General features: G+C 34.3%; 1 long non-coding RNA gene across 2 annotated transcripts in view; it reads left to right on the top strand.

The window, feature by feature from the left end:
* Positions 1–20,884, top strand: part of LOC129233149 (uncharacterized) — a 41,340-nt gene extending 20,456 nt beyond the window's left edge. The window contains exons 4-5 of one of the 2 annotated variants that reach the window (XR_008581431.1): positions 17,321–17,510; positions 20,224–20,884. This is a non-coding gene — a long non-coding RNA (uncharacterized LOC129233149). The remainder of the gene's footprint in view (positions 1–17,320; positions 17,511–20,223) is intronic. The other variant, XR_008581432.1, reaches the window with a different exon arrangement.
* The last annotated feature ends 3,259 nt before the right edge of the window (positions 20,885–24,143 follow it).

The following is a 24,143-nucleotide window of genomic DNA, read 5'->3' as shown; positions in this document are numbered from 1 at the left end:
ATGTGATGGCGGCAAGCAAAGGAAAGCATTTCTCTATCAAATTTTTGCTCAAAAATAGCGCAAGAACCATTTAAAAGACCTGTTCTGGAAGCTGTAATATCACAACTTAACTTTGTCTTCGAGATTCCAATCTAAAACTGCCTTTCAAACAGCCTTTGTTTGTTCTTTTACTGTGGAATTATCCAGTTTAGACTCAGCAATGAGTTGTTCCGTCACATCCATATAAAATAACTATAGATAAGTGATCTTCTTTTGATTTTTGAGCACTCAAAGCAGGCAACAGTCCCATCTTCCTATTTTGATTAACCGAAGTGCATCAGCATGTGCAATATTGAATAAATTGTTTAAATTACTTGAAAATTCTTGTTGGCGCTGCCTGAATACCTCTTGCAGTTTCTCTGCATTTTTTTGTAAGTCTCTCTAGATTTGATACAGGTTTTTAAGTTTATTCACACAATTTAGCAACGATTTGGTGGGAACGCGTGCCTTTTCCCAAGAGATGATGCATTCCAATAGCGATATTTGCACTTTCACTGATGGTTAAATTTACTTCTCGAATGTTATAAAACAAAACCGACAGAACTTGTCCGTTAGAGGGAAGTTTCAAGCCCGTAGTTTGTTGTTTTACGACTCCTATTAAAAATATCCCTTTTTTCAAACTTTGCAATTCCACTGCCATGTTTCGTTCCCTATGGAAGGACTATACTGCGCTCGCTGACCGGAATGTATTCGTACTGACATGTTTGACGGTTTGCAAATTACTACGGATAAGCTCCCCTCCCCCCAACATATGTTTTTCTGTTTTCATTTGTTTTCTGTGCACTATTTACAGCTGTTTTGAGCTTTGCAAAGTATCGCGTCGCCAGCATTTGCTTGCTTATATGAATACACGTGCTATTTACACGTTTAGGCTTTTAGGCTCAAGTCGGCACGGGTTACCGTGCTTCAAATTGCATGAAACTTTTTTTCCAACGGTTTTGATATAAAAGGAAAAAAAATAAGAGGGTATGCGTTTTAAAAAAACGACTTTCATTTTTTTGGGACACCCTAGTCTACATACACACACACGAACACCTACACACACAGCACTGCAGACACAACACGCACACACATGCATACATACACACACACGCACCCACACACATGCGCCTACACAAACATACACGCCTGTGATTGCGAAAAACATAACTTGAATTCAAGATGCCAAAAATTCATTTTTTTTTTTTTTTTTTTGAGCAATCACGAATTGCTTATTGATTATTTACTTGACCAAAGTTGGTTTGCTCTGATTTTTCAGATTACCATGGCGATGGCTGTTTTTATTATTTATTTAGAGAGCAAAATTTTCGTAGTCATAGTTACAAATCGTCTGAGGCCAGGGGCTTCAAATAGGGAGGGGGGTGAGAGGGGTGGTTGCACTCCCAAATTTTTCACTCAGAATAATAAAAAATGGTCAATTCATTTAAGATAACTTATAAAATCATTTGCCTGCATTTTCAGAACAGAAAAAACTGATTTAGAATAATTATTTTCCTTAACTAAAGAAGTAGTCTCTTCATATGGGTTAAGTATGTCAAAAATGCATAGTCTATGTTATGAACGGGCATCTTGTATGAGATGCCGGTACAGTGTTGAGACTGCTCAATTTTTACGCGTAAACTCCATGTCATTTTACATAAATATTAATGCTCATGTTTTAATGTTTAGCTAGTAAGTATTCATTGACTCCTTGTACTAGAAACACATTTTAGTAACTCGATGTATTATATGCTTTCTTAGAAACTCTTTGTAAAGCTATGCTCTTTTTGAAAAACATCCTATATCAAAAAATACTTTCACGTCTACAAATATATCTTGATGCTCTTTACTTGACAATCTCTGAGTAACACACGATGGTATTCAAGAGTTAAATCTATAAAAGTCCCCTGGACGAATTACTGGAAAGCGACTTTTTCAATGATAGGAAATCTGATGTCATTTTGATAGGTATGACTTTGTTTGAATTTTCGTTTACTGTACTTATATTGTGGAGCGCTTTTTTGAACAATGCTACACTCTATCACAAAACTTTCAATCCGTCAATCATAATTCATGGATTGACAATTGAAACTTAGTAATTTTCGAACAAAATGATCAATTCAGTTTCTCAAGAAATTGAGACAGGATTTGATTAGATACATTTATCATTGGTCTTAAGTTCAATATTACGTAGATCGGTTACAGAAAACAAAAAAGAAAATATTACACTTATAAGTTAAATTTATAGCATGAGGGAAGAAGAACTGTTTTGTAAATTGTGCGACTATACTTTTTAATGATGGGTCATTCATGTGATCCGAAGTTTTTTCCCTCACCTTTTTGTATTTTTTTGAAATTTAGCTCATCAATTGTACCCTTTGAGGTAATCAAAAGTCCAAATTTTTAGATTTTTATCTCTATTATTTTTTTATTTATGACACTTTGATTTTTCGAAAAACCCTCTTTTTTTCATGGATGTTTGAACATAAAATGGACGATAACTCAGCACCAAATATAGATAGAAAGATTTGGTAAAAAGCATTTTAAAGTACATTAGTTGCTGTTTAATTAGATATGCAACATGACTAATTTCAAAAGAATTTTAATTTTAAAAAAATGAAATTTAAATTTTAAATTTAAATTTCTTAGAAAAGGTATAATGAATTTTTTTAAAAAAATTCTCAAAAATTTGTGTGTATTTTATCTTCATTTGTGCAAAATTTCAAGTTGGGATCTCAATGGGATCATATTTTTATGAATTTTTAAATAAAATTTGACTTATGAAATAATGACATTTTTCAGATTCTAACTAGTTAAATAGAAGGTTCATAGACTAAGGATGGTCTAGTAAGTAGTAACTGATCATGACTATGCTTGAAATGAGCTGACATGAATTTGTAAATTGGAACCCCCCCCCCCCCCCCCGCCACACAACCACTTTTTATCTTTTTTTTTTTTTTTCAAAACTGTATTTAAAAAAAAAAGCTGGCACGTAAGAGTTATAATCATAATAAACTGGGATGAGTGCCTAAGGCTTATAAATGGGGAGGAGGGGGGGTATAAAAACTAAAAGTCAGAAAAATTTTAACAGACAAATAGAACCACTCATTTGCAGCTTTTTTCTTTCGAAAAGTGGGACGATAGGGGGAGGGGGAAGAGCAATCTGGAATGAAGCTTAACAACATGGAAGGTTATGCTCAAACTAGCAAAATTTGTTTGATCTATAACTGCTTTTAATATATGCATATATTGATCTCGCTGCATTGCTCTCCTTTACAACTGAAACTAAAAAGAAAACTAGCATTAAAGAAAAGAAGACCGCCGCACTCCAAATATTGTAGAAAGACAGTTTTATGCGGAGATACATATGATCTGATACTTAGATTGATTTTTAGTTTAGTATGAAAAGAATGAAACAAAATGGGGGGAAACACTCCTATTTTGCCATGATCTTGGGGCAAACTATTTCTTTCCTCCGTCCAAAATTGAAAGTTGGCGCGGGGGTAGGGGATGAAATGAATCATAACGTTCTTTATCAGATAGTGAATTAATCAAGTAAATTTTGTGAAGTTCGGATTGAAAAAGAAACACTTGGTCCGAAAAAAAAGCGTCAGGTGAGGCGTGATACTATTATAGTGTTAATCGTATGTGTGGGAGGGGGGGAATGTACTTCGTCTTGCTTTAAAGAAGAACATTTACCAGCTTTTTATATTCTTTCTATTCATTTTGTTTTATTTTATTAATTTATTTATTTTTTTGCGTTTTGAAAATAGTTTTGAAAAAAAGTAATAAAAGTGGTGGTGCTGGGGGGGGAGGTTGCTTTTTCTTGCTTTAAAGAAGATTATTTACCAACTTTTAATAAGTTTACTATTCATTTTGTTTTATTTATTTAGTTATTTAATTTTAATTTTCGAAATGTTTTGAAAAAAAAATTAAAAGTGGTGGGGGGGTTTACTAATCTACAAATCAGCTCATTTCAAGCATAATCATGATCAATTACTACTTACTAGACCATCCCCAGTATGAAAACCCCATATTTAACTAGTTAGAATCTGAAAAATGTTGATTATTTCATAAGTCAAATTTTATTTAAAAATTCATAAAAATATGATCCCATTGAGATCCCAACTTGAAACTTTGCACAAATAAAGATAAAATACACACTATATTTTGAGAATTTTAGAAAAAAAATTCATTATACCTTTTCTAAGAAATTTAAATTTAAAATTTAAATTTCATTTTTAAAAATTAAAAATATTTTGAAATTAGTCATGTTGCATATCCAATTAAACAGCAGCTAATGTACTTTAAAATGTTTTTTATCAAATCTTTCTATCTATATTTGGTTCTGAGTTATCGTCCATTTTATGTTCAAACATCCATGAAAAAAAGAGGGTTTTTTGAAAAATCAAAGTGTCATAAATAAAAAAATAATAAAGATAAAAATCTAAAAATTTGGACTTTTGATTACCTCGAAGGGTACAATCGATGAGCCAAATTTCAAAGAAATACAAAAGGGTGAGGGGAAAAAATTTCCCAAATTTTGGATCACTTGACATGGAATGACCCTGACGCAAAATAAATACTAGCCCAATTTAAAAAGTTTTCTTGGTTATTTTACAGAGAGGAATCTGAAGGAAATGTGTTTTTTTAACATAACTTTCTTGCTTCCATTGTTTTTTGACTGTTTCAATCAGGTCAGTCATTTGAAAGATGACTTTTGTGTCTCGCTCTCAACATCAAAATTGCCTTATTATTCTTAACATTAAAACCATTTTATTATCACTTCCTGTTAACCAATATGTATTTTATACCATATTGAGGAAAATCCTGTTCAAGAAAATCGACACCCCAAACGAAATGCTGAAAATACCGCCCCTGTCTGAGGCTTAGCTCAAGCAGACTTGGCATTTTAAAAAAGGCTTTTTTTGCGTAAAATTAAGTTTTTCAGAACAAAAAACTTATCTAGATGAATTTAACTAGCAAAAATTCATCTAAATACAAAATTTAAAGATTACTAATTCCCATCTTTTGTGATTGATAAGAAATAAAAATACATAACGTTATACGCTGCAACTAATCTTTATTATAAGTGCACCTACTGGTCAATATGGGCTATTAATTCTTCATCTGTATTACCGCATCCGAATCACCATTTCTTTTTTGTGGATATGTCTCGTATTACCAGGAGGGTGTACAGAAATTTTGGGACCCATCACAAATAAAACTTTTACGGGCCCCTCCATATTATTTACCCCTACTATTTGGGCCCCCATCAGGCTCGGGCCCGGGTCAACAAGCGTCCCTTCTCCCCCCCCCCCCCGTGTACTCCACTAATGCGTATTACCAATTCTAGAAAATCAAGTCATAATATGACGGGTGTAACGTTCTTGACCATTTCCATTCTCTTCCATTTGTAGAAACAAGAAACCCAACGTGTAGGTATTTATCGCAATTCATGATTGTAAAAAGCGTAATTTGAATTCAAGAAGTCGAAATTCTAAATGCGAATCCTGGATGCTCTTTTTTTTTTTTTTTTTTTTTTTTGTGTGTGTGTGTGTATAGGGGGGGGGGGGGTCATTTCTAAGCCTTTCTGGAAAAAGAAAATAAATATTGAAATTTGTGAGCCTAAGTATAATTCGGTTTCAACTAGATCTAAACGCTATGTATCAACTTGACCGAAACAACACCATTAGGTTAACTCAGAAAAGTGGGAAAAAAACATCAGCGAATATCAGAAACTTCTGTCAGCAAAAATCATGTCTTCTGTTCAAGGAACACAAATCTTGGTTTAATATGATATAACTACTTAAACACCCTACGCGACAGTTGAAAACAAACTATAAAAATTTACTTTTGTGCGCAAGAAAGCATTTTTTTACGGAAAACTTGCAAACAAAAAAAGACAGCTATGGAATAATCATAACTCGGCGGCAGGGCTGTGGAGTCTGAGTCGAGCTCATTTTAGGGTAAAGGGAGTCGGAGTCGTTCGAAAACATGTCGACTCCGGGTTTCATTTTTTTTCTTTAATTTTCCCTGACTCTTCTTGCATTTTTTGAAAAATTAACTACCAATTAATTTGATTACATGTATAAATAACTACTAATAAGAAAATAACTCATTGTGGCAACCAGCTGGCTTGATTGTTTATCGAATTTTCTGTAGCAGCTACCTACGCCGTCTCCTAGTTTGCTTATTTTCTAACTTAATTTAACTGATAGCAACTGTCAGCAAACAATTTTGTTGCCTAACATTTTCTAAATAATCACTTTGAAATAAAAATAATGTATTTTTTACCTCGATCTCTGTTATAAAATAGTAAAAGGAATGCATATATCGCTTGAGCAAGTCGAGAAACTTCTCAGGGTGCTTGGTAAATTCAAAAGAGTGTTGGTACGAAAGCACAAATACAAAATATCCGATAAAATATAGGGGATAATGTTGTACCTCATATTTTAATTTTTAACGTCAATTATTTGAATCAAATTTAAAATCTAAAAGTCACATTTAAATAGCCCAACATACTTCTATAGAATATATATTTTTTAATTCAGACAATTTGAAAATAAAATGTTGCCAGCCATTTTAAATATAAGTTCCAAGCTACCCCAAGGTTCAACATCCTATTGTACCTTGGAACACATCCTGTTGTTCTATGGGAAAGTCTTCATGATTCAGGAAGCAGCCTTATTATACTTGAACCAATTTTGCACCAGAAAAGAAAAAGTTGTTTAAAAGACTACATATAAGATTAGAACATTGTTCTATGTTCCTAAACATATCTTAATTATTAAGAACCATGCATATATTGTACCTTGGAACGTGTCCTAAGGTACAAAATGTTTGGCTTTCCCAAGGTACTATCACCACGTGGTTTAATGAAAACCAAAATGATGGTCAATCTAGAAGCACTATAAATAATTTGCTTATGAGAAAATAATGAAAGTACTTCTCTTTTATAACAGAATAAAATTCAGTTAACTAAATTTACAAATACATACAAAGACGGAAAATGAAATGAAAAGGAAGAAAATATTTACTTTTGAGTCATGAAATTCTCTTTCTCTCACAAAATCGTCAATTTTACTCATTTGATGCTGATTTTTACTATGGCACCATTTAGGGAGAAAGGTTACTATTAGAGATTATAAAAACATGGCTACTTAAAAAATTAAAATTAAAAATTGAGCCAAGAAATGTAGGTATAGTTAAAGCTATTAGTACAAAGCTGTATACCGCCGCATTTTGTGTAAAATTTGCTCCAGACGTACATGTACACGACCTCTCTCTGCAATATAGTGAAATATTTTTTGTTGAAATTTTTAAAATGAAATTTAAGATTTATTATTGGGGAATTTTTTCAGTATTGAAGAATCTCAATTTTTATAAACTCTGAAATTAAGTTGAGGTGTCACCCACCAGATGAGTGCCACCCGGGAGTTAAGGGGAGGGGCGCCACCTCTCAGGAAAAGTTTTTGACTCAGCAAAAAAGTTTTTTTTTTCTTTCAAAACTCTTTCTCTCACTCTTCTCAGTGCTTTCAAAAATTGAAAGCACATGATTTGATCAGCATCTGTTAAACATTAAAAGGGAGCAAATTAATCTTTTTCATTTTTTTAAAAAATGGGACTTTTTAGTAATCTTACTTTAGAAATCGCACCTATCGGATAATTTGATTTTCATATTGAATTTCTAACGTTGTATGCTTCTTAGATTTACAATAAACTACAACGCGAAAATTTCATAAAAAGGAATTAATATTTGAAACTCTATTTAGGAGATAAGGGGGGATTTGAAAAAATAAATTAAAAAAAATAAAAAAGCCGCAGTCGGAGTCGGATGTTTCAAAATCTTGGAGTCGGAGTCAACCATTTTCCTTCCGACTCATCGTAAAAAGAATGTTACGTAGGAGCATTGCCTCAAAAAGAACTTTTCCCGACTCTTTTGAAACAATTTCGTTTTTAAACTTATGACCAAAAAGGAAAAACGCATTGGAGAAAAAAAAAAGTGTGATTGCTCACCTAAATCCCAGGGCTGTTTTATTATTGTAAATGCTTTTTCCTTTCATTAAACTAGCAAGATTCTGAACACTGTTACAAGAAATTACAAGACAACACTCATTGACTGAACTACTGAATTGGATTGAAATGTACCGGACAGAACAGTTCTCGCGGCGATTTTCCAAGGTCAACCCAACCCAACCCCCCTGTCTTAGTGCCATAAAAATGCCTTACCTTTTGTACTTCTTATCTATCACCCCACTTTCTCAGGGACAAAATACGACCTTGAAGAAAAGAAGCGGGAACTCTCCGATCTCAGAAAAAGTGCTGAGTTACGGTGCGAAATATGCTAGATGAGGTTTTCCGGAGGAAAGAAACAAATATATATTTTGAAACTTTAAACCTTATACACATACAAAAAAAAAAAAAAAATGTCCAAAATTTCTCTTCCGGAAAAATCCGGAACAAAACCACCAGAAGCCCCTTTAGATGCAGGGGGAATTATTGGGAGCAGAGCCGTGTCCAAGGGGAGGGTTTTAGGGGTTAAACCCCTCCCATTGAAAAAAAAAAAAGTATGTCAAATGAAGAAAACGATCGGCTTAAATTAACATTAATGCGAAAGTCTGCGTTTAACGTCCCCCCCCCCCCCTTTCTCTCTGAAGTTTTTCTGTAATTTTAACTCAGTAATTATGTATTTTTTTCCCTCTAATTCAACTCAGGTGGACCTAGACGCTTGCATTTCTTTCTCTTATAACTTAAAAAAATTTGCATAACATTCAAATGTTATGTATTACAACTGTTAAAGCTTTGCCGACTGAAATAATGTTTTGGAAAAACTGTGGTGGTAGAACCGTTGAATTATCAACCGATACAAAGCATTAATATTGCTTATTGTAAGGAGGTAATGATGAATTTGGCATGTTTTGCAGCTATGAAGCTGTGTTAGTGATGGTGTTTAGTAATGTAATTTTGCAGCTACAATAAGCTCGTTCTAAGCATTATTTCAGAACATAAAATCTGATATACATTCTCTTACATAAAAAGAATTCGTGGAGAGTTTTTAATACTTGTTAATAAACCGCATAGTTAACAGATTTAATTAAAAAGAAATAAACAAGGTTTGATAAAAGTGAACCTGTAAAATGAAGGAATACTTTGGTCACGAGCAGCCAGAATTATTCTTCTAAGGGAGGGGGGGGGGGGGGGGTACAGCAGTACTTACAGGTGCATAAACGCCATACTGGGATCGATAATTTGTAGTAAAACTAATAAAGGTTGTGAGGGATTGAATTTCCCCCTCCCCAGGTAAGATTAAAACCCCTCCCTTTATGAAAATCTGGACAACGGGCCTGATTGGGAGCAATCAGCCCGCACCTAAAATCCATGACTAACTCTTAATTTCCAGGAGTTTTGAGCATTTTCCACCCAAAAATTATGATTTTCCAAGGCATATCCACAAAAAAAAAAAAAAGTTTTTTCTTCCAGAAAAATCCAAACGAAGACAACTGAAGCCTGGGGACCCTTTAGACGCAGGGGACTCTATTGGGATCAACCACCCCCGCGCCTAAAATCCATGACAAACTGTCAATTTACAGGACTTTTGAGCATTTTACACTCAAAATTTTGACTTTCCATGGCAAATTCTCAAAAGAAAGTTTTTGTCCCAGAAAAATTCAAACGAAGGCAGCTGAAGTCTGGGGCCCCTTTAGACGCAGGGGGCCCTATATTGGGAGCAATCAGCCCGCGCCTAAAATTCATGACTAACTGTCAATTCCATGGGTTTTGAGCATTTTTCACTCAAAATTATGATTTTCCATGGCAAATTCTCAAAAGAGAGTTTTTTTCTCCCAAAAAAATTCAAACGAATGCAGCTGAATCCTGGGGCCCCTTCAGACGCAGAGGGGGGGGGGGGTCCTATTGAGAGCAATCAACCCGTGCCTGAAATCCATGACAAACTGTCAATTTACAGGACTTTTGAGCATTTTCCACTCAAAATTATGACTTTCCATGGCAAATTCTCAAAAGAAAGTTTTTTCTACCGGAAAAAATTCAAACGAAGACAGCTGAAGCCTGGGGCCCCTTTAGACGCAGGGGGTCCTATATTGGGAGCAATCAGCCCTCGCCTAAAATCCATGACTAACTGTCAATTTCCAGGAGTTTTAAGCATTTTCCACTCAAAATTTTGACTTTCTACCTTTGAGGAAATGACGCGGCTCCGAGGCCCCTTGTTTTGATGGAGGCCCCAGCTAGCGCCTCATGCGCCTATTCGGTGATCCGCCACTGGATGAGATTTTTTTCACCTAAGTATTTCGAGATTTTTTTTTCAGGCAGATGTATATCTAGGTAATATTTTCGTACCTCCTGAGAAAAAGGACAACCCTTAATATTTATTACATGACAACTAACAAGGATCAGATACTCACAAGACTTATTAGAAAATTTTAATAAAAACTCAATGTGTTGAAGCAGAAGCACTATATACACTATATGACCAAAAGTATTGGGACACTTTCAAAAATTCACATTTTTAGGGATTTCTCGTGAAAAAATAGACCAATTTGTTCTATAATTTGCTTCGCATAAAATGTATACTCTAGTTGTCATTTTCCAATAAAAATTAAGTCTGCTATTCATTTAGGGACCAACGACAAATTGAGGAAATAAAAAAAAAAGGTTTTTTGATCATTTTTCATTGTAAATTGCTGGGAATAAGCTATAATTTTCAGAAATGAGTTAAAAATCTATCAAAAACTTATTTTTATATTTTTGAGAAAGTATCTCTTATACCCAAGGAAATATAAGCATTTCTTTCAAAAATGCAAATTTTTTTTGAAGGTTTTCGCCTCATATCACGCAGAGTATTTCGTCAAACGTTACTAAACTTTTAGAATATTTGACAGCATTTTAGAGAGACATAATAATAAAATTTGAAGTTAAAATGTGGAAAAATTGATGAAATATGAACAATTAAAGCAATTAATTTTTCACTGCGCATGCACGGAAGATAGCAATTTATAACGTTCATAATCCAAAGCTCAGATACTTCCTAAAATCCATGAAAAAAATTCCAGCTCAATTTCTTTAAAATTTAAAAAGTTATCAGCGATCTAATGAGCCGAATTTCTGTAATTCTAGGATATGCGACGAATGGTAAGGGGTCGTTCGCAAACTGGCAACACTTTCCTGCCATCGTTACAGAGTGATTCATGATAAGAACGTATATTTTGTTGCTGGTCCCCTAAATGAATAGCAGACTTAATTGTTATTGGATTTGACGTCTGGAGTATACTTTTCATGTGAAAAAAATTACAGAGCAGAGAGCAATTGGTCTTTTATTTCTCGAGAAATCCGTAAAATTGTGAATTTTTGAAAGTGTCCCAATACTTTTGGTCATATAGTGTATGTAATACCTCATGTATTTTGCCGAATTTAGTAACTGGGAGTTTGAGACTCTAAAAGTGCTAGGTTTAGCTTTATTCCAAAGTTTCAGCGTAAGATAGTTTACAAACATTGAGAGTGGGTGAAGGGGTGATTTGTGCCTTTGAGTTTGGAGCAGGGTGAGCACCCCTGGATACAAACAAAGTTCACAGAAAAATCTTTAATTTTTCAAATTCAGGAAATCCTTCTCCGTAGCCGTCCGCGACTTTGCCGTTGTTATGCTCAGTTTGAAAGAACTTTCACCATAACAACCCCTTGAGAAATGCTATCGTAGCCTTCTCATCTGCATATAGTAATGAAATAAATACATAAATATTTTTTCAAAAAGAAAAGGATTCAAAGATAAAGATTGGGGGAATTTTCTGGTCACCAGTGTGAGAAAAGGCAATTATAGTAGCCACATTTTTTGTAATCGCCACTCCATTTGAAAAACAGGTAACTAACCAACAAAGTAGCATTTAATTTACCACTAAAATATAAATATTATCAGTTCAAATAAAGGTTAATGTAACTAATTAGTGGCATTAATGTTAATTGTACAATCAAGTATTAACTATGCAAAGACGATCTAGTTTCATTTTTAAGAAGAATGTTTTCTGACAACTGGGATGGGGTTAGGGAGAGTGGCAAACAGGCAGCGGAAGCGAAACAATTTCGCCAACCGATAGCTGGTATTTTTAGTCCCCACTTTTATTCGGCACTTGATTTTTCAAATATATTAAGTTGGATCATCCATTTTTAAAGAAAATTTTTTGGTTAGAATTTAGAGTTCATTTCGTTAAAATTCAGTGTGGTCATGCAGGCTATCTTTTTTTCCTTCCTTTTTTGAAATCATCAATTTTCAATAACGAACATTTTTCTAAAAATAAAACGAATTTATGAAATTATTTATTGCAAATATTCATTCATTCGTTAATTTTTCCTAGATGAGATCTGAAACCGTATTGATGGGGGAAAAAATCTTCGTTTCAAAATTAATTTTTAGTGCGAATACAAATAAATTAATATCACAAGTAGGATTGCAAAATGCGCGGCAATGTAAAATGCCGCGCCTTTTACATTGAGTTATTTTTCTTTTACCTATGTAGTCAAGACTCAAGAGGGAAAGAACTAGAATTTCCTTGGAAGGTTCTGTAAAAAGCTGCGGTTTCATTTCGCCGACAGCTATACCTCCCTTGACTTGCACAGCAGGGGGAGCGTCCGGTCTGTCCCTTTGCAAAATGTGACAGGTCACATGATCCACACTTTCATCGGTCACCGTTCGTTCTATTGGTTGTTGAAGTGTCAATCATTTCACTGATGTACACTGGTTTCGTTTAAAGAAAAGGCCCATTTTCAAGCGAGATCGTTTTTCTTCCCCGCTGAAGAGCAGCCTTAAAACTTCACTTTCGCAGCAGATACAGAAAATGATTACTTCATATGACCAGCTGAATCGCCAATTACAGTCGATCCTCCATATATCGAACTTCCACATACCAAAATTTTCCATGTATCGAAATCACAGCAATTTTCTGTGTTTATTACGTCAAAAAATTGTTTCTATATATCGAAAAAATCTCTATATATCAAGAATTTTTTCGAGACATTTGTAGATTTTTTTTTCTCCCTTCAGACTGTTTGTCTAATGAAAATTAGGGGAGAAAAGTATGTTCACTAAAGGTTGTTACGAAACTCATAAAGAATCTGAGGTTGAGGGGTGTGTAGATAGGTCGTTGTTCCGTTCTGGAGTTCTTTAACTTCCCTCAAATTTATTTCAAATCTAAGTTGAAACCAGTAACACTGTGAAATCAGTAAAGTAAGACAAAACAACGTTAGTAGAAGCGCAAATTTGCAAATTACTGCAGACACGTGTTTCGGCGTTATAGGGAACGCCTTTTTCAATGCAAAAAATAATGAACTTATGGATGAAAAGACATCCGACAAAAGCCAAGAGCAGATAAGCATGCAGCTTAAAAGGTAAAAACAGCGGATTAGCCAAACACCAATGACAAAGTTATAAACCGATCAGGAACCAATAGGAATGCAAGCAAAGGCCAAGAGCTTTCTCTTAGGTACGAACCCAGAAAGAAAGAATTCAATTGGACAAAGATTAAGCCGCAGCTTAAACAAAAAGAAAAGAAATTGTCAGTAACCGTGAACTGCAGGAAAGGAAAAGCTGAATGGAAAACCACGAAATCAAATAAACAGAAACAAAAATATTCGAAAAAAGGAAAAATAAAGATAAATAGAAGAAAATTGGGGGGTGGGGGGAGTGTCAATGAAGACAAAAAGGTAAAAATAAACAAAGGAAGATAGATAAAACTGAAGGGGAAAAAAGGGGGGATGGGGAAAGGACAGTATTTAAGATATGGGAGCCTAATGTTGGAAAAATATGGAACTGCACTAAGATCGTTAACTAAGTTAGAACAGAACTGTTCCTCAAAATATGAAAGGATTCCTAAAAGTCAAGATCTGATGAATTGGGGCATTTTTGGATAATCTGATAAGAGTTAAAATCAAAAGAGTGATTCGAATCCCAACAATGTTGAGCAATACTAGACTTATTTAATTGATGTTTTTTCACATAATTTTGATGCTCTTTCAAGCTTTGAAGTTGTCAGTTATCATATGTAATTTTACTATATTACTCTATACTCCATGTATTTTACTGTTGTTATATATTATAACGTTAGTATGCATTTTAACTGTTTCTAAATATGTGTATTGGTAAATACAATTTGTGAATGTGTGTGTGCTAGAACGTGAAATAAGTTTAATTTGTTGTAAGTTTAAGAGAAACAACTGATTATTTGAACGATATTGTTCATTAATCTTGAAATAAACATTTACTTACATAAAAAAAATCGCAAGTTAACCTTTAACAAGTTACTTGTCTTGAAACATTTCTTAAAATGATCATCATTAGTAATCGTCAGGTTAATATCGGAGCAACTTGCCCCAAGGTGAGACAAGTTGTTTCATTTTGGTTTTACGTACTAAAAAATTAATTATGAAAAATCTTAAGTAATGCAACTCAAAAAACAATAAACATCAAAGGGGCATATCCATACTCTAGTTTACTTTCGGAATAATAATTCTGGAACTAAGTTTACACAACAAGTTTTGACCTTGTTTGAGAAACGGAACTTAAGCCCCGCTCTCCCTTAATAGTAAAATTTAATTCAAACAGAATTAAAAGAAGTAGGCATTTTCAAGCACATTAAACTACAGAAAATAAGACTTACATTTGCGAATGCCCAAAAAAGAAATATTATTTTGTTTTCCATGAGATTTGTGCAATAAGAAGTTTAAAATTAATTTAATACCATCTTCAGTGAATATTTTATTGGTAATTGGCAAATACAATTTGTTCCTCTAGAAGACTAAGTTGGGCATATTCTCAAATCGCAACCCGAAGAATTTTAGATTAAAGAATGAGCGACGTTAAAGTATACTTTTCACACTACCTTTATTTCTCATAATTGATATAAGATATACAGGGTGCTCCGTTTTAACCTGCAAGACCTCTGTTTTTGCAACTTTTAGTCCTAGATGCGTACTTCCAACTGCAAAAATTTTCAAAACCAGATATATGGTTAAGCTGTTGCGAGTTTGAAGTAAAAATAAAAATGAGTCAAAAATACAAAATTTAACTTTTTGTACAGGCCCTAGGTCCCTTAACTTATGTTCAGTGAAATAATCTCCATTAAGTAGTTTGACATTACTACGACCAATATTCACCGAGATATGAAACGCAACGTATTGTGATTTATACCACTTTACACTCGCCGTCATTAACACCTTTTGAGGGAAAATATAGCATTTAACAAGGATTTAAAATTATATCTGTGCATAGAGTGCTTTTTTGAAATTGATTGCGGTTTTGCAGTGTGTTTTTGCGTATCATGGCGTAATGTTTGCCTTTATTTTTGAAAAGCAATGGAAAATATAAATACTTTGTTGTTTTTACTTCAACAACCTGTCATTCTTATGAAACGGCGATAAGTTCCAATCTCATCTTCTAATTGGTCCCTTAAAATTTTGAATTCAAATAACTCTTTGAGTTTTGGTCGCTCAAATGTCAAATTTTATGTGTTTGAAATATCTTTCAATGGAGATTATTTCCCGAAATGTAAGTTAGGGTACCTGGCCAGTATAAAAAGTTAAATTTTGTATTTTTTGACTCGCTCCTTTTTTTTTTTTTTTGCTTCAAACTTTCAATATCTTAACTCTGCAACCGATTTTGAACATTTTTGCAAATTAAAGTATGCATCCAGGATTAACGGTTTCGAAAATAGAGGTCTTGCAGGTTAAAATGGAACACCCTGTATAAGTTCGACCTCATTTGGCATCATATTTCTCTTAAACTTTTTAAATTACTTGTTTGGCAATGCTGCTTTGTAGTTTAGCGTCCCTTTTGTATGAAGAAGAAGCAAGATGCTGCTGAGATTTTTCTGTATGATTCAATAGATTTGCATATATTCATGACAAGATCCATGGCTCCGTCAATTATTTTCTTCATGTTGATTTTACAAAATCCAAACTCGAGGTCAAGCTTTAGCTTATTAGAGTCATACTATACTCTCCAAAGATTATGGTTTTTAAGTGTGAACCCTCACTATTCGTATTATGGGCCACTTATAAGTCATTTCCTTGCATTTGTCAAGTTATAAAAAAAGCCTAGTCGCCCCTTTTATCGGCTCTTTGTTCTTTTGAAGATAGAGGATTCAGGTGAACTACTAGATAAATTCTCTCTTTCCAAAAAGTTCCGAGAGCCACAGCTTCATCTTTTGAACAATAAAGTGGTGCCTTATAGCTTGTAACCCCGTAAGGTTACAAGCTGTTATATACTCGGAATACACTGCTCGACTAAGGAACAATTACCTTTTTTGGAATAGTTAAGAATAGAAAATGATTAAAAAACTGAACTAAGTACATAGTTAGTAGGGAGGACGTGCTTTCATTATAAGTACAAAATAAAACAGATAAGATTGCATCAGTGAAGTAAAAACTAAAAATAAAATCCTACTTTGATGGTTTTTAAACAAACACAACAAATTGATCTAGATGAGAATAATGGAGACATGAGTCCTTAGTATGATGTGTGATTACCACGGACACTAATGCACATTTTGCATATGTTTCCCATACTCCACACTAAACTACCGAGGAGTGGTTGGGGATATTTTCTCACTTCTCTCTCGAGGCGGATTTGAGTATTTGTACTGTTCTGTGAGGGGCTGTTCTTTGCGCAACACGTCTGCCAAGAGCATCCCAGGCATGTTCAGTTGGATTTAAATCGGGAGAGTAAGCAGGCGACATGATACGGAGAATGTTTTAACTTGGCAGTGTGTCTGATACTTCAATGCTCCTGTTTGGCAGTGCATTGTCGTCCACAAAGGGAAAGCGTGGATCTACAACCCCTCTGAAAAGACAAACATGATCCAGTATAACTTTTCTGAAATACATTTGCGATGTAACGCATCCTTGTTCAAAAATGTGAAGCGGTGTTCTGCCTATTGTGCTTTATGCCTGCCCAGACCATCATGCCTGGGCCGTACCGATACCGTTCAGAAAAAAATTTTCGTGCATAACGTGTTCCACGCTCTCTCCACAGTAGTTACTGACCAGAATCACTTGTCACACTGAAACGAGATTCGTCAGAGAACATCACTCTAGACCAATTTTGACGATCCCACCAACATGTTCCTTACACCAGCCGTAATCTCTCTTGACGATGGCGTGGTTGAACTTGGATGCGTGCATGTAAACCGACATTACTTACTCGCCGTGAGATGGTTCTTGCAGAAACATGCGTACCGGTAGCGGTTGCAAGATTTGAAGCTTTCTGTCAAGGAGTGAAATTTCTATTCCTTTTCCCTATTAGGGCTACATAGCAATCTTCTGAAGGTGTGGTGCTCCTACCAAGACCCCCGGCATGCTTTTGTAAAGCATTTCTACCTTCAGCGGCCTTCTTTAATCGCGAGATGACACTTTTTGATACACCCATTGCAGCAGCTACAGTGGTGACACTTAGACCTGCTTCCAGTCGTCTAACCACTCGTCCACGATCGTAGGTGTGAAATTATATCTTGCTGACATTTTGCTCTTAAATATTTCAAAAACCAAGGAGAATTTCAGAGAAAAAACTTTTTCAACATCCAGCGCTTTTTTTGTTAAACACAAAACAGCGTGAATTTTGGCATTAACCTTGAGCTTGTATGCACTGTCTTTTATACATATAACGAGTCTTGATCTACCACGCCATCTGAGATTGAATTTATTTCCATTGGCCAGCTGTCTGAGGTAGAAGTTTGCATAAATCACTTGTTCTTTAGCAATTGTCAAGCAGTGTACTTACAGGGTGGCGACAGATCAGGGAGATCAGGGAAAAATCAGGGAACTTTATTAATCAGGGAAAAGTCAGGGAAATATCAGGGAATTTTGAAAAAATAACAAAAAATCAGGGAAAATTGATTTTATCAAGGAAAAAATGTTTGTTTTTGCTTTACAAAATTAAGTTCTCTAATTCCCTATGCATTTCCCACCAATTATCTGTTTTAAAAAAAAAGTAAAATTAATGAGGTGCAATTATACACTGCCGCATATTTGCGCACCTTTTTTCCTCAACGTCAAAATATTGAATCTTACTTATTAATCACAGGATGAACTTCCTAAGATCGCTTCTGTGTCTGTTAGGTTGTTTATTTTACCTAGCTAGAAATTTCCTTTCACGCTTTCAATTCTACGTAAAATAAACAACCCTACATGAAAAGAGGAAGCCTTCATTAATGCCTTAGCTCCTTTGCCTTTATTCCATTGTCTCGAAGTAATTAGCATACTGTAATCGCAATTTCAAGAAGAAATCTTTGGTTTTTGAATTAATACTACAAAAGCTTAAAAGTTATTGCTTCGTGTTGCTAAAATTGAACTTTCAATCAAAAAAACTTTTTTTTTTGCCGTTATACTATTTTGCAATCACCACAGATCATAAAGGTTTTCTTTTCTTCAGTCTTAAATGATACTTTTATTTTATAACCAAGTTGTATTCTTCTTTTATATACTTTGAAATTACCTAATTGCTTTTTTTTTCTTTTTTTTCCTTTCATTTCAAAGTTGTTTGTTACAAAAGCAATCTAAGATTTTTTTCGTTACATACTGAAATCATTTGAAATAGAGTTAACTTGTGTACTTAAGTAAATATTTTTTTTTGTTAAAATGCTGTATTCATTCATTAAAACCTATGTTCTTGATTAGAGAAAAGCTCCCTATGAATGGATGTCAAATGGTTTCATCTTTTTTGCATAAATATGTCAGTTAGTTACATAAGAATAATTACATTACTTCTATTCTTCTTAAAATTCTTATGCTAAATGGGTTCTGGAAGGAAAGTTTTTTTTTAAATTTTAATTATCTATATTCTTTCCATATAGAAAAATTTAATATACTATTTTGTAGGTTTCCCCCCCCCCCCAAAAATTTGACTTGATATGTTTTTTTTAACAATTTTATTAAAAAAGTAGCATTTTTTAAAAATATATCTTTAATTCAACAACGAAAAAAGCTTTTTTCGGATGTCTTTTCATCCATAAGCTCATTATTTTTTGCAATGAAAAAGTCGTTCCCTGTAACGCCGAAACACGTGTCTGCTGCAATTTGCAAGTTTGTGCTTCTGCTTACGTTGTTTTGTCTTTCGTTACTGTTCAGCACAAAGGTATTTATTTATCTTATTTTCATGAAGGTTTCTTTAAATGTTTTACAGCTTGCGGGCTATTTTAATCTAGCTTTTCACTTTTTATTTAATTACTTTTTTTCTTAAATTGTGGATTATTTTACGTTTTATAAGTTAATTTTAATTTTTTGGTGATTTATCTTTCTCTTTTTTCTTGTCTTGTCTTGTTTAATACCTGGTTTTGTTTAAAAGTTCATTAAAAAAACGAAACGTTAAATGTCAGGCACGCCTACACACATTTGCAAACACGCCAACACACGTCTACACAAACACATCTTCACACATACAAACACCTACACAAATGCGCACACATGCCTGCATACATGCACGCCTGGTCGTCACACACTCACAAACACCATCACAAATGCGCAAACACATCTGCATACACGCACGCCTGCTCACCACACATCTTCACACACTCGCACACACGCCTGCACACATACACGCCAGCACACACACACGCCAGCACACACACTACAAACACACATGCCTAAACACGTCTATACACATACATATATGACTGCACACATACACACACGCCTACACGCACACACACGCCTAGTTAGTTACTATTGTCAGCGGAGAAATTTAAGCAGTCTTTAAGAAGCGGGTGTTCATCCATATGTCTTTTTAAAATTAGTTATGTTACTCCTGATCCAGATACTTGGCCTTACTGCAGAACTCGCAACCAAATCTAGATGCGTTTACCAGGACGTTGTTGAGATATCCAGCTGCTTACAAAGTACCGATTTTTCTATTGATGTTTAGTGTAGCTCATGTAACTTGATGCTTGTTGTTGGAAGACCTCAATTATATTTGAGTTGAAAGACGGAAAAATACTAAATTTAATTGATTTTATTGATCTAATGTCGGTTTATCTTGCAGACCCTTTTCGAGTTTTTAAGCCGCGTCGCAGAGCGCTAAAAAATAGTCTGCCACCGTGGTAAGGAAGACGACTACTATTAAAAAATTGTACTAGGTGTATAATGCATGCTTAAAATAGTATTCAAAGTTTTCTTTTGTTTTTCGTTGTATTAATGGTTTGTTTTCTTCTTTAGTGACTGATGATGATGAAAGAGTCTCACCCTGAAAACGTTTTTCGGCTGCACTGTAACCAGTTGCATGTAACATCCCTGCCTCTGGTCCGTCGAAAGATTGACATTCAACTATGAAGACCAGCAGTGATCGCTTAGTCGTGGTTTGAAACATATTGTGCCGGGGCACACCCGCCATTTCTTTTATTTTTGTGATGGAAAGAAAACATCCAAAGAGCCCCACAAAACTTGTATCCATGTTCTGCAAAGGCCCTTCAGACTGATTATGAAATATTCACTGATGTCTTTTCAAGCGTCTTCCTGTTAGCTTAGAGTAAACGCTGAGCGCAAAAGCTACTGTGTATGAAAAGGAACTGCTGTTTTAAAATAAGTTCAAGAATTTGGTGTCAAGAAATCAAAAATTGTAATGCTTAAAATAGTGACCAAGGTCCAAGGAATTTATTGTATTATTGTTTTCTGCTTAAATATGTGCTAAATATGTATTTTCTTTTGAAATAAAATCTAGAGGAACCCAAGCACTGGGGCGAGGGAAAGGACGATTGCTTTCCCTCATCCCCTGATGAGTAAAAGGTAAGTGACGCACAAGTCTTTTTTGTTATCTTGAAGACTGTCGAGATAAATTGTAATCCCCGTTTGTAAGACATAGATCGAGGCAGTATTTTTTCTGCGGAAGAATGTTTGCTATGAAACAGAAATGATAATTTTGAATGAATCCTTTTCCAAAATTTCTCAACAAATTAATATTAATAACTGCATAATATTCGTCTATTCTTAAAAAAAAAAAAAAGAAAGTTTTGTGTCTATACTAATTCGCATTTTTCTACGTCAGTAGTATCAAATGCGTCTGATACTCATTTGAGCCGTTACACAATTAATGTTTTTTGCTTATAAATAATTAAGATTTAATTCTAGTTTGTATCATAAGAGCCTGAATTATATTTCATTTACCAGCAAAAAAGCTTATTTTTTTCGTCGAGACAAAGGAAATTGTTGAGGTTTAAGTAACGCAATCCCCCTGATTTAAAGGCAAAACAGGAATATCACTCAGGGAAGCTTACCAGGAAACATCACGATCAAGGAAATTCAAAAGATTTCCAAATTGGTGGCATTCGAAAGAGCATTGGAAAACATGCTTATGGCACTGAAACTACGTGCCCTCGTGACCACGTTATCGAAATATGATGTCTTAAAAATTGCCGAAATTTTTAGTAAAGTCGCCAAATTTAGCGAGTTTTGTTCAGAAATGGAAGGTACGGCGCGAATTCAACATCTGCATCTGACAAGACATTTCACTTCCATATTTGGTCACCACCAAAGCGCGTGAGAAATATCGCATTAATTCTTTACTCGGGGTGACTACCATGGCGCGGGGTGTCGTGGCACAGACTGCGCATTGAAATTTTTAGGGGCTTGTGTTCCGGGATATTAACGTGCAACTGTATAGGGGAAAACGCCAGAGCCCGAAATATTTGTTTTATTTTATTGTAAAAACAATGGAATTTTTTCTTATTCTTAAGACTGTCTGTTAAAAAAGTGATGTTTAAAACTTTTATGCTTCTGCGGGTGAAATATTTCCACTGAAAGAGTTTATTCGATGATGAAACTGTTTTAAAAAAAATATGATAACCGTAGAGAAACGGTAAACACACTTTAAAGTCTTTTTTTTTTTTTTTTTTTTTTTGGAAAAGTCGTAAATCTGAAGTCTTCAACAGTATCTAAATACGAAGAAAACGACATTTTTAAAGATTTCAAACCATGTTCTCAAATTTAAAAAAAAAAAACGATTTCTGCCAGTTATTTCCAGTGTGTTTTTCGTTATGTGTATCGTTTTCAAGTTATGTGTAAACCCTCTAACAAGTCAAATAAAAAAAAAACTGTATTAATTTTTATTTTGCTCGTATTTGAATTCCCTTTTAACGTGAAACATAATTGGTAAAAGTGACTTCAGTATTTTTAAAAATGACTAAATAACATGCAATATGATGTGCATTTACGTTATAGCGACTTTCAATTGCAGTGACAGACTTTTTCGAACTACAGGGGTTGTTGTAATGAACGTCGACTATAAAATTTTTGATAAGAATCTGTTATAAAGTAATTTCTGGCATCGTTAGTTTTGCTGTGCAAATTTTTGACTGTTACTATCCGTCGTTTTCTTTTTTTTAATTATTATTTTTTTCGATTTTAAATTAAAAATTAAACATTTTCGTTAGCAGTGGTCAGACAATAAAACTTCATGAATGATAATAATTTTGAAAAAATAAATAAGAGCTGGCATACTACAATCCATGATCATGTTCTTTCAACATCAAAAACTATCCATTTTATTTTCAATATGTAAGCTTTAATAAGCATGTTTTTTTTTTACTTATTCATATTAATTCTCGTACATAATTATTAATTACTTACAACACATTTCATTACAAGAGTACAAACTTAAATTAGTTAAGTAAAACACACTTGAAACGCACTTAAATTCTGAAATGCATTATTATCACGATTACAAAGTTAAATTAGTTACATTTTAATTTTACCCACACAAGTAAAGTGTTAATTCGAAACATCGTTTACGCGCTTTGCAGATGACCAGGAATGGAAATGAGAGTCTTGCTAGACGCAGGCGATGAAATCACGTGGTATTTTCCATTTCTTGCCAAGTCTTTAAATTTGGCGAATTTTCGTAAGATTTCGACAGACTTTGACCCCCCATATCTCAAAAACAAAAGGACGAGGGCACACAATATTTGGGTCAAATTTTTTTCTAAAGATACTCTTTCGAATGCGACCATTTTGAACTTTTTTCATGATTAATGAAGTCGTGATGTTTCCTGGTTAGAAGAAGAGTGCTATAATACAAGATTTATTTTTTTTTTTCTTTCGCTTCTAGGCCTTTGGGCTCGGGTTCGATCCCCGCTGGTCGAAGACCCACCGTCGTCATTAAAGGGGACTGGGCGACGTTAAATATGCTCGTGGTCTCAATGTCCTCCAAGTGAAACGATACCTCTGGGGGTGCTAGTACCAGGTAGCTATTAGCTCTTGGACTAGTTCTAAATTCTCATTAACTGTTCGATCCGGTGATGGTGCTGCCATCTATCGGTATATAAAATAATGGAGGCAAGGCACTAGTATGCAGACCTCGACATAAATACAGTTGTAGTCAGTTGTGACTCTTGAATAGAATAGAATAGAATTCTAGGCCTTTAAAGTACTTTATCTTCTTTGGAAAATAATGACAGAATTTTTTTGTCCTAATATTAACCACTGGAGAGCACAGCAAACTTACTTTCCTTAAAGCAAATTGCTTGAAGAGTTTAACTTCAAACGCTTTTTATGTATAAAATTTCATGTCTTCGTATTGTTGAATACAGACTCAAATTCCAACTATTAATTACTTTGTCAGAATTGCATTAATCAATGTAGGGCGCTAGAATCCAAAAAGATCACCTTATCTTCATAAAGAGACACTTATATCACAAAAACTACAAGAAAACTACAGAGCCAAAGTATCTATGCAATACAGCACCTTTTTCAAACCCCGACTAAATTCAATTTAACTTTACAGTGTTCTGACGATTTATCGTGCATCACAATTATCATTAACTGGGAATTCTCTTCACTTCAGTTCCTAACAGTATGGCGGCACACTTCTTCGTAATTAGCGATGTAATAATGTTGAAGAGTAATCGTAAAAGTAGTTGTGCAGAAGTTAATAAAATACACATTTACAACAAGGAAACGAAAATGTAACCATTTTTTTGTATTTATAAGTTTTAATACAGTCCCTGACGAAGCCGGAATGGCTTAACCGGTAAGGCGCCGGGCGAGTAACCGAAAGGTCTCGGGTTCGATCCCGCCAGAGTGCATTGGCTTCTTACATCTTTTATTAGCCGGCTCATTAGAAAAGAAATTGATTTTTTTATCAG

The sequence above is a fragment of the Uloborus diversus genome, unplaced genomic scaffold (assembly GCF_026930045.1).
Source record: "Uloborus diversus isolate 005 unplaced genomic scaffold, Udiv.v.3.1 scaffold_207, whole genome shotgun sequence".
In the NCBI taxonomy this organism is placed as follows: domain Eukaryota; kingdom Metazoa; phylum Arthropoda; class Arachnida; order Araneae; family Uloboridae; genus Uloborus; species Uloborus diversus.
The sequence above is the reverse complement of the archived record's forward strand: the minus strand, read 5'-3'. Positions and strand labels throughout refer to the sequence as shown.